The sequence below is a fragment of the Anolis carolinensis genome, chromosome 1, assembly GCF_035594765.1.
Source record: "Anolis carolinensis isolate JA03-04 chromosome 1, rAnoCar3.1.pri, whole genome shotgun sequence".
Lineage (NCBI taxonomy): Eukaryota > Metazoa > Chordata > Lepidosauria > Squamata > Dactyloidae > Anolis > Anolis carolinensis.
The window spans coordinates 272,348,685-272,361,135 of NC_085841.1; positions in this window are offsets into that span (position 1 = coordinate 272,348,685).

A 12,451-nucleotide genomic window follows, 5' to 3' on the forward strand; every position below is an offset into this window, starting at 1 on the left:
AACAGGGCAGGCTATTTACTTATTAGAGGCGACATCTACTGCGAAAAATGCTGCATTGCAGAAAGGGGAAGTCGCTTGGCATCTTTCCTCTCCTCCTCCTCAACTTTTGCTCCAAAGACAGAGAAAGCATCGTGGCCACAACGTGGGCTACTAGCTTCCGTGAGCGAGGATCTGCCCCGACTTCCTCCATCCACACCGGCCCGGCGTCTCTCCCTGGAAACTTTTTGCTCGTGCATTCATTCAACCAGCCATTCATTTCATGCAGCCAAGACCGCTTTGCAGGTTGTAGCCTGTTGCCCAAGGCTTTCATGGCCGGAATCACTGGGTTGCTGTGAGTTTTCCCAATTGTATGGCCATGTTCCAGAAGCATTCTCTCCTGACGTTTCGCCTGCATCATGCCAGGCATCCTCAGAGGATGGGTGGTCTGTTGGAAACTGGGCAAATGGGGTTTATATATCTGTGGAAAGTCCGGGGTGGGAGAAAGAACTCTTGTCTGTTGGAGGCAAGTGTGAATGTTGCAATTAATCACCTTGATTAGCATTGAATAGCCTTTCAAGTTCAAGGTCTGGCTGCTTACTGCCTGGGGGAATCCTTTGTTAGGAGGTGTTAGGTGTTGTCAGACTACTCAGAGAATACACGAGGTATCGTGTTATTGTTATTTTTGAAACATCAATTATGTTACGGCACGACAGGTCTATTGTGCGATGACATAATTGATGTTTCAAAATAACGATAACATAATACCTCGTGTATCTTAGTTATAGATATCCGTATTCCAAATATATTATAGACCACTCAGAGAAGCCATTGAAATCCGCAAGCATGTGGACAATTTCAGCAGAAAGGAGGAAACCATGAAAATGAACACAACCTGTCTACCAGTATTAAAAAAAACTCTAAAATTAGGACAGTAAATAAAGAGGAACACTCAGAAAACAGAGGAATTCCAGACATTAAACTACAGGACCAGCTAACCTCCCAACAAAGGATTCTACCAAGCAGGAAGCAACCAGGCTTTGAAGTTGCAAGGCTATTCTGTGCTAATCAAGCTGGCCAATTACAACATTCACACTTGCCTCCAACATTCAATAGTTCTTTCTGCCTCCCTGGACCTTCCACAGATATATAAACCTCACTTGCTTAGTTTCCAACAGACCTCACAACCTCTGAGGATTCCTGCCACAGATGCAGGCGAAATGTCAGGAAAGAATGCTTCTGGAACATGGCCATACAGCCCAGAAAACTCACAGCAACCCAGGTTGTACTTTCTTTCCCAGGTGAAATGGCACAGGAGACGAAGTGACTACGGAGCTCAATGGGACGTTGAGAGTGAAGGCGCTTCACGCCAAGGTCCCAGAAAGGCTGCCACCTTGAGTGCATCTGCACTGTAGAATTAGTGTAGCTTCTTGGCATCACTTTAATTTCTCTGGCTCAATGCTGTGAGATCATGAGAGTTGTAGTTCGGAGAGAAACTTCGCCTCGAGTCTGTGGAATGCTCAGGATGGGAGAAAGAACGCTTGTCTGTTGGAGGCGTGAATGTAGTAATTGATCACCTTGATTAGCATTAAAAAGCCTTGCAGCTTGAAAGCTTGTCTGATTCCTGCCTGGGGGAATCCTTTGTTGAGAGGTGATTAGCTGGTCCTGATTATTTTTTTGTCTGGAATTCCCGGTTTTTTAAATGTTATTTTCTACTCACCTCCATGATTCCCCCCAAGCAGAAAGCAGCCAAGCTTTGAAGCTGCAAGGCTATTCAATGCTAATCAGGGTGATCAATTGCAACATTCACACTTGCCTCCAACAGGCAAGTGTTCAATTCAAACGCCTCAAGGGTGGTGCTGGTAAAGTCCTGCGTGAAATCATTGTGAGCCCGGCGACGTTACTCCTCCTAAAAGTGGCTCTGCTCACAATCCCCCCTCCCCCGCACCAACCAGCATGGCCACACGGGCTGGAGAGGGGCCAACGCGAGCTAGCTTGGCCAAGCTATGAATCGCAGGCAATCTACCTAATGAGGCCTTCGCTTACTATTTTTGTGGGGGACGGAGGGAGCCAAGAAACAGCCGGCGGGGATATGAACTGAAGAAAGGAAGGAATTGAGGGGTCTAGTTAGAGATTCCTTTCCTGAAGCAGCTCTAGTTTGAAACAGAATGTATGCCATCTGCTTGCCCACAGAAAACCATATTTAATAATCTAGAGCTGATGTGGTCTATCCAATGCAATGGTCAGCTCCGCAGAAAGGAGCAGAAATAAAATAAATAAAATAAAATAAAGAGGAAGGAGGTTTGCGGACCTGATTTTCATTCACAGGGCTCACTGCTGGGTCACGGCCCACAGGTTGGGAACCACTGAACTAAATGGTTTTTAAAGGGAGTGTATATGTTTTGGGCAATTACAACTGCAATTACAGTTACAACTGCAATTTCAACTTCAAAGAAACAACCACACTCTGCTAGCCAAATATATATTTTGTAGTGGCGTGTCTTTGTCCTTGGCAGTTCAAAGGCATGGTTCTTCAGTCTAACAGCTGAGATACCAGTGTGCCATGACATGAATGTTTGTGAATATCACTTGTCCAAAGGGTTCACTTCTAACAAAGTCATGCCTTTTCTTGACTAGTCCTTTTGTAAAGGTGGTCTCCACATGTTCATTTTCCAAACGGATATGACATCATTTTTCCCCTTTTCAATAAGGTTTATGATTGCCATTTGTTTCCAAAGGGTGATGTGCCCAGAGACTGGATGCAGTTATTTCCAATAAGAGATTCCTCTCCTGAAGCAGGGCGTCCCTCGTGGGCGAGCCTCGCTTGGGACTGCTGAGGGAGAGAGAGATGGAGAGAGGGAGGGAAGGCGGCTGGCAGTATCGTGTCTGCACTCTCCCCTCCCCCCCTTCCTTTCCCGAGTGATTCAGTCAGTCATTGCCAACCCCCACCGGCTCCGTGATCGATTGCCTTAATGGGAAATTGCTTTGGCAAAGGGCCGCACAGGGAACAGCGCTCCCCGCCGCCACCTCCTCCTCCTCCTCCTCCCTCTCTCTCTCTCTCTCTCTTTTCCTCCTTGTTTTCTGTCCCTGGGCTGAAGTGGTCACGTTCCTCGCGGCCGGAGTGAGCAAGGGAGGCCCGGCAGCAGCTGCTGTGTGTTGTTGTCCCTTCGGAAGCGGCGAGACCGGAGGTGGGAGAGGAGAAGGGGTGACAGACAGGGAGGGGAGGGGAGGGGGGCCATCCATCCCGCCTCGAGGGGCTCTTAGTCATTGTCTCGCGGGCGCGGAGTCGTGCCTGGCGCGCGGACACCTGCTCCTCCGCCCAGGATGTTTGGCTTGGAGGGCCGGGCCACTCGTCTCGAGGGGAGGAGAGGGGGGAGGGAAGCCTCTCGCGCGTTTCCTCGAGTGTGTTTGTTCCTCCTGGGGGCGAACAACCGCTCCTCGTCCCTCCGGCGTGACTTTGTTTGCCTTTACCCCTTCAAGTGTGGGCTTGAGTGGTCTCTTCCTCCCGCGGCGCTCTATATGAGGCCACTCCTGCGGCGAGAAGTCTTCTTTAGGAGCGGAAGGGAGAGTTAAGCTACCCATAAGGGACTAGAAGAAAGTTTCAGTGCACCTTTGGCCCTCCAGGTGTTTTGGACTTCAACTCCCACAGTTCCTAACAGCTGCTAAATTGGCTGGGATTTCTGGGAATCGAAGTCCAACACCTGGAGGCCCACTGGTTTAGTGGGACGGGGAGGCGCTTGGGCCAACTGGAAGTGCAGGTATGGTCGGAATCACTGGGTAGCTGTGAATTTTCCGGGCTGTATGGCCATGTTCCAGAAGCATTCTCTCCTAACGTTTCGCCTGCATCTATGGCAGGCATCCTCAGAGGTTGTGAGATCTGTTGGAAACTAGGCAAGTGATGGAGAAAAATTTGGTCAAACCTTGCATCTGTGTGTGTCTTTCTGTCTATAGTGAACGTGTGTATGCTTTGTGTCTTGCATGAAATATCTGAAAAAAAAACCCATCAGAAAGCGGTGAAACACGTTATCTCCTGACGTTTCGCCTGCATCTATGGCAGGCATCCTCGGAGGTTATGAGGTCTGTTGGAAACTAGATAAGGCTGTAGCCAAGGAGGGGGGTTAAGGGGTTCACCCCTCCGAAAATTTTCAGGTTTTTTTTTAAAAAAACCTGGTTTATTCATGAATTTTAACTGATTAACTAAATCCCTATGAGTGTCCATTGAAGTTTATCTGTCTTGAGTGTCCACTGAAGTTTATCAGTGGAGCTTGATTTCTAAATTATTTTGCGTTATGGAACTACTCTTCATGATTCGCTTAAAAAAAAGGTTTCAACCCCCCACCTCTCCCCCGCCCCGAATTTTTTCCAGCTATTCTCCTGCAAGGAAGGTTTATATATCTGTGGAAGGTCCAGGGTAAGAGAAAGAAGTCTTGTCTGATGGAGGCAAGTGTGAATGTTGCAATTAATGACATTGATTAGCATTGTAGCTTCAAAGCCTGGCTGCTTCCTGCCTGGGGGAATCCTTTGTCAGGAGGTGTTAGCTGGCCCTTATTGTTTCCTGTCGGGAATTCCCCTGTTTTCAGAGTGTTGTTCTTTATTTACTATCTTGATTTTAGAGTTTTTTTTAATGCTGGTACCTAGATTTTGTTCATTTTCCTGATTTCCTCCTTTCTGTTGAAATTGTACACATGCTTGTGGATTTCCCAACAAAGGATTCCCCCAGGCAGGAATCAGCCAGGTCTTGAAGATGCAAGGCTTTTCAATACTAATCAAGGTGATTAATTGCAACATTCACACTTTCCCCCAACAGATGAGTTCTTTCTCCCACTCTGGACCTTCCACAGATATATAAACCCCACTTGCCTAGTTTCTGGCCATGAAAGCCTTTGACAACACAAGACACCGCTCTGATTGTCGATTCCTCCCCAGGGGCTCCGCCGGAGCGCTGCCTGGAAACCTTTCATAATAAACCTTTCTAATTGGAAGTGGCAGAAGGCGAGAGCCCTGCCCTGGTGGCCTGATAACCATGTAAATCACGGCTTTCTCGCATCTTGTCCTGAAGCGGAGGGAAAGGGCCGAAGGGAGGGGGGCTTCCGTGCATCTCCTCTCTTCAGAAACCCGCGCGATGGTTTTTCTTGCTGGTTGAAGTCCCTCCCCACTTCCAAACCTGGTGGAAGTCCAACTGGGATTTCGTTTTCTTTCAGAGTTTCAAACAAGTGGGACGACCATGCGAAAAAAAAAAAACCCTTTATTTACAACTGTTGCTTCCATCAATATCGCTTGGCATGTTCACTCTTTACAATGACTGGAAGCTTAAATCCGGCTGAAGTCGTTCGCTGCGGAGTTTCTTCTAGAGCATTGGGTCCCAACTTTGGGTCCTCCGAGAGTTTTGGACTTCAGCTCCCAGAAGCCCCATTCATTTGGCCAACTGTCAGGGATTTCTGGGAGTTCAAGTCCCAATCGCCCGAAGGACCAAAGTCTCAAAGTACTGCTCTAGAGCTAGGTCCTGTCACTAGACTTACACCGTGGAATTAATGCAGTCTGACCACTTTAGCAGCCACAGCTCAGTGCTATGGAATCGTGGAAGCTGTGGTTTGGTGAGGCACAAGAAGAGAAGCGTGAACGAAGACCTTGCAGAATTACAGCTCCCATGACTGAGCCATGTCAGACCACACAGAAAAACCATTGAAATCCACAAGCAAGTGGACAATTTCAACAGAAAGGAGGAAACCATGAAAATGAACAAAATCTGGCTACCAGTATTAAAAGAAACTCTAAAATCAGGAGAGTAAATAAAGAACAACACGCTGAAAACAGTGAAATTTCAGACAGGAAACAACCAGGGCCAGTCAAAGCACCTGCAGGGCCAAGTTCGCCCATGCCTGCTTTAGCTCCTCCTCAGAAGACAGGACGCCTTTCTTTAATTTCTTTCCTTCCATGAGTCCCTAATGTGAGATGTCTCAGCCTGGAATGGCTCAGATTCTCATTCTGAGCGTCAGTCCCACTTCGTGACTTCTCCATGGGCACAGATAGGGTCACGCCGCGCCTTTCTGTTCCACATCCTTTGCGTACATTTTCGTGGCTAGAGGTGAGATTTACTTCTGAGTAAACGTGCAGAGAATTGGACTACATCTCAAGCATAAGAAACATTTCTAACATAGGAAAATACCATTATATTTGTGCCACCTCTTAAAAAACGACAAATAAGCTTCTTATTCCCTCCAAAACAAAACGCAAATTAGCCCGAGATCATTACAGTCCCCTCAGCTTTAGGGTCCCCCGCGTTTTCCCGCGCTCTGGCTTCTGCTGCAAAGGGGAGGGGGGTTAAATGCAGGTGGTGAGCATTTCCCACCATTTCGAGCTTATTCTTTCGGATGCCACTACGGTTAAAGAGCCCCGTTTCAAGGGCGAACAGCTTTAAGCCCCACAATTCAAGTTCCTCTCCTAAAAGTGACCTCGTCTCGGTCAGCAGGCTTCTTCAGGGCGGCGGTCCTTGTCCTTCAGACGTCAGAGGAAGGAAACAGGAAAGAGTCTTTAACTTGGAATTAGTAACCAATCACTGTGGAGAAAAGTTTTCCAGTTAATCTTTGGATTACACACACTACATCACACGTTGGCATACACACGGCTAGCTACACGGGTACCACACACACACACACACACACTACTAGCCACTGATCCTGTGCCATATTTGTACCTGGCAAACTAGACACACACACACTTCTCACACACTTTGCCACAGAAATGCCACACCCTCCTAGCCGCACACGTGCCCCACACACTGCTAGTTAGGAGAAGAGATTTCATGTAGCCTTTGTTATTCATGGGAGGTCTCCATTACAATCGTGGTCTTAATAACAATGTGTTTGAAGCAGTTCAAGAGAACACGAAAGTAACTGCAGACTAATTCAAGCAGAGAAGTCAGCCATAGCAGCCTGGATGAACCCTGCCACATGCACAATGGAGGACCTTCTCGCAGGGACACCAGAGTCACTCCAAGTGGCCAGTTTCTGGTCAAAGGATATTTGGTATCATGCCACGTTTTTAACTTTGTTTTTTTTTCTAAATACATTACAAGTCTACCCTCTGTTTCAGTTCTGATACCAAAAATAAATAAATAAATAAATAGCCATAGCAGAACACTTGCTGAACTAACCTGGGCACAGCATATTATTTGAGAAAACAGAAATGCTGGACCACTCCAACAACTACCATGCCCGACTACACAGAGAAGCCATTGACATCCACAAGCATGGGGGCAATTTCAACAGAAAGGAGGAAACCATGAAAATGAACAAAATCTGGCCACCAGTATTTTAAAAAAACCCCTCTAAAATCAGGGCAGTAAATAAAGAACAACACTCTGAAAACTGGGGAATTCCAGGCATGACACAATAAGGGCCAGCTCACACCTCCTAACAAAGGATTATCTCAGGCAAAAATCAGCCAGGCTTTGAAGCTGCAAGGCATTTTAATGCTAATCAAGGTGATTAATTACAACATTCACACTTGCCTCCAACAGACAAGAGTTCTTTCTCCCACCCTGTACCTTCCACAGATATATAAACCCCACTTGCCTAGTTTCCAACAGACCTCACAATCTCTGAGGATGCCTGCCACAGATGTGGGCGAAACGTCAGGAGAGAATATTTCTGAAACATGGCCATACAGCCGGGAAGACTCACAGCAACCCAGTACAAGAGCCTTGGCAATCACATTTTATCTGATTTTTTTAATGGAATATCATTCTAAAGGCCTTGGTACTAAGCTTTCTTAAGAGTATGTACCCTGTCTGCTGCACCTCACACTATGACATGCCCTCCACTGCTAACCACACATGCTACTAGGCTCACAAACTGTGACACACACTACTAACCACACACAACATGGCTACCACACTCCTGCCAAATACACTGTTAGCCACACATCACCGGCCTCATGCCACATGCATGCACACACTGCCACACTCGTGTCAAACACATGGCGATCCATACAGACTCTGCCATACATACATACACACACACACCATACACCAGTAATCTGACACATCAACACTACCAGCTCCCACTCGATTCACCTCTGCTGAGGATTTGCAATTCTACAGGACTTTCTCCGAAGTCCATGGATCTCTTGCCACCTAAAATATGAACTTGACAGCTGAGCTCCCATTCTGACTGAAAGCTGGAGCTGAGCTAACTGTGGTGCACCCTCACCGATCCAGGATGCGTTAATCCAAGCAGGCCTTTGACTGGACACGTGTCTCCTCAGAACTGAAGCCAAAGCATTAGGTGCCATTAGGTTTAACCCCCTATAAAAAGGCATTGAGCTTTGTAACCCAACCCTCTTGCTTCAGTGCCCTGCATTGGCCTGAAAAGGAAGCTGCAGTAAAAATGGCAGAGGCCGGTGTCACAGTTCACAGCAAGGCCGAGCAACCCCATGGAAATGGCTGGCGGTGCTTTGATAGTAATAATTTCAGGAAGGGGGTCTTGTCCTGTTGGAAGCCTGCCTTGAAAAATACTGAGCCCTTCTTAAAGAGCAAGGGGGTGGCGACCTCCTTTCTCCTGCCAGGATCAGAGGAACATCGGTTTAAAATCAGCCCTTACAAAAAGATGGCCTCTTTTCCCCAACAAAACCATCCTGGGTGGAATCTCTGTCATCAAGATGATATCATGGCAAAGTGAGGGTGCATTTACACTGTAGAATAAAGGCAGTTTGATACCACTTTCATTGTCATGGTTCAATGCTATGGAATCCAGGGAGTTGTAGTTTGCACTACCAGCACTACGGTGCACTGAAGGCTAAAGACCTGGTAAAACTATAAATCCCAAGATTCCATAGCATTGAGCCATAGCATATAAAGTGGTGTCAAACTGCATTCATTCTATAGTGTAGATGTCTCTTCTTCACATTTTTCATTATAAAATAGAACTCCAGCTTCACCTTCATGAACCTTTTTGTTTTAAGTCTGCACATTTGGTATATCTTGTCCCAGGAAGCTGGCTAGACTTGGTAGTCAGCTGGCTTCTTGCAGCACTAATACTAAGGCATGCACGGATGCTTATTCAGATAACTCTATTGGTGAGCATAAATGCTCAGAAGATCGGTGATGTTTGCTCAGTGTGCATAGGACAACAGTTGGGTATAGGTCTGCTGTAATGAGTACAGATTATGTTTAGTAAATGAAAAACTGCATTCACCTCAAAAGTGTTTGCCACCCAGCATGCACACACCAGAGGTAATTTCTCAAACACAATTGAAACATACAGTGGACACTGAGGATACCAAAATCCATGGATGCACAAGTCCCACTATATACAATGGCATTATAAATTGGCATTCCTTCTCGTACAATAGTAAACAACTCAAACATGTGCCAGAGAGAGCCTGAGAATCTGTGAAATGATGGGAAGATACAGCAGGGTATGCCTACACACCTAGCTTGGTGTGTGGTAAAAGCAAGGTTTGCTCTTTGGGTTTCCCTCTGAATGATTAGCTGAGTCAGTGGATACAGAACCCATGGATACAGAGGGCTGACTATTTGGGTAAATAAGTGCATGTCACATTCATATAGTCTATATGTAAATGTGCATAATGTAGTTTACTTATTTAATTTATATCCTACTTTTCTCCCAGCATGAAACCCAAAGCATACCTCGGCTTTTAATTCTAACAATGGAAACATTAACATCCTTATAGAATCATTTATTTACTTTATTTTCGCTTCGCTGCTTCAAGCTCCTGCCCAACCTGTCTGTATTCTTTTTTCCAGACAGAATCATTGCATAATATATTACAAATTACTGGTCACAGAGCACAAAATATTTTTGAAGGAGGCTCATATTGCTCCATTTTATTCAGGAAAAAACTCACTATATAATGGTTGTGTTATTTCATTTTGTATCAACAGTTGTAAACTTCTCTTTTTGTAGTCTGAGACTTCTTCAAGTGAATTACTGCAAATAAGATTTAGCCTCTGTTTAGTCAGTGCTGAGTGTGATTCAATAAATATATTTGCTCTATATAGTTCATGGCATTTGAGGCAGTTTCTTTACATTTTAACATGCAAACACTACTTTGCAAGAAGAAATTCTGCAGGTATTATATAGCTGTATTCTAACCATGCTTATGATAGATGTGGCACAAGTTAATATGCATAGAATTGTGATCAAGCTTCTGCTGTTAGCGCTGTTAGCCCCAGCTTCTGCCAACCTAGCAATTCAAAAACATGCAAATATGAGTAGATCAATAGGTACCGCTCTGTTGGGAAGGTAATGGCGTTCCATGCAGTCATGCTGGCCAAATGAACTAGGAGGCATCTATGGACAACGCAGGCTCTTCGGCTTAGAAATGGAGATGAACACCAACCCCCAGAGTCAGACACAACTAGACTTAATGTCAGGGGAAACCTTTACCTTTAACTTTTAACAGTAAATTAAACCATGGCTAGATTCTTTTTGGTTTAATCCCAATCTTTAGTCCCCCGGATGTTTTGGACTTCCACTCCCAAAAGCTTCAGGTGCCTTGGTCAGTGATCAAGGGTTCTGTGAGCTGAAGTCAAAAATACCTGAAAGACTAGACTTTAAAAAACACTGCACTACACCAGTGTAGCTGTGCTGAAGGAGGCAGGAAGAAAATGGCCATAGGAAGTGAGCCCATGGAGTGCTTAATAACTGGAAAAATAGAGTGCTTAGAACTCTTAGGTAGGTTTTGGATCCTTCCGTGTAATAAATTATAGCATGGATTTGCAATTTAAGTGTGGGCACATTTAGAATGTTTGAGCAAAGACTGCTAGTGCGTTCCAAAACTACAAATCCCAGAATTCCATGGGATACAGACATGGCAGATAAAGTGAAATCAAAGTGTACAAGGGCCTTTCTCTGCCTTTCTTTGGCATCATTGTGCAATTCTGAGGAATATGTCATCATCTTCCTTCCTTTATTGTTTGACTAACTCCCTCTTACTGTCTATCCAAATGAGGAATTCAGAAGAGCAATCATTACTGACACCTCTTCCCCTTCCCCCTTCAACTTTCACAGAACCACTTGTTGTACACATATTGCCCCATTAAAAAGTTGTGCTCTTTGTGGTTTTCCTGAAATATAGGAAATGAGATTACATCAGATTATAAAAAGAATTAAGCTTTACCGAAGGAACTGATACGCTTTTATCCTTCTGGTCGGCTTCTCATAGGTAAATGGTTGTCTTAGTTGCCACAGAACCTTGTGTGTGGCACTTGCCCTGTTATTTGCAATTCTTACAATATGGCCTAATTGCCTTGTGGTGCTTAAACTCACTACACTGTTTTATTGTAGCTCTGGCAATTCTTCTATTCTGTTTTTTAGCTAAGACATATTTCACATTAATATAATCAAATCAATTCTTTTTGCTCTCCAGATTCTCCTGCATACACTTTAATTCCTCCTGTCCTAGTTCAACATTCCTCTTACATAGCTGTTGCAAATCACAAACCTCTAATTCTCCGTTCTGCTCTGCTCAGATCATCTTTTTCTCCCTCCTTGGACTTTAATGCCTTCAATGTTATATTTTTGTGATGAGGAAAACATATGCTCATAGAAGAGAAAATCGTGTATCTTATGACATGTCAAAATGTTCAAACATAAACATAGAATAGGAAACCTAGTAAAATGTGGGCTAGACAAAACTACGGTTAGGTGGATCTGTAATTGGCTAAGCGAACGAACCCAAAGGGTGCTCACCAATGCGTCGTCTTCATCATGGAAAGAAGTGACAAGTGGAGTGCCGCAGGGCTCTGTCCTGGGCCCGGTTCTGTTCAACATCTTTATTAACGACTTAGACGAAGGGTTAGAAGGCACGATCATCAAGTTTGCAGACGACACAAAACTGGGAGGGATAGCTAACACTCCAGAAGACAGGAGCAGAATTCAAAACGATCTTGACAGACTAGAGAGATGGGCCAAAACTAACAAAATGAAGTTCAACAGGGACAAATGCAAGATACTTCACTTCGGCAGAAAAAATGGAAATCAAAGATACAGGATGGGGGACGCCTGGCTTGACAGCAGTGTGTGCGAAAAAGACCTTGGAGTCCTCGTGGACAACAAGTTAAACATGAGCCAACAATGTGATGCGGCTGCTAAAAAAGCCAATGGGATTCTGGCCTGCATCAATAGGGGAATAGCATCTAGATCCAGGGAAGTTATGCTCCCCCTCTATTCTGCCTTGGTCAGACCACACCTGGAATACTGTGTCCAATTTTGGGCACCACAGTTGAAGGGAGATGTTGACAAGCTGGAAAGCGTCCAGAGGAGGGCGACTAAAATGATTAAGGGTCTGGAGAACAAGCCCTATGAGGAGCGGCTTAAAGAGCTGGGCATGTTTAGCCTGCAGAAGAGAAGGCTGAGAGGAGACATGATAGCCATGTACAAATATGTGAAGGGAAGTCATAGGGAAGAGGGAGCAAGCTTGTTTTCTGCTGCCCTGCAGACTAGGACACGGA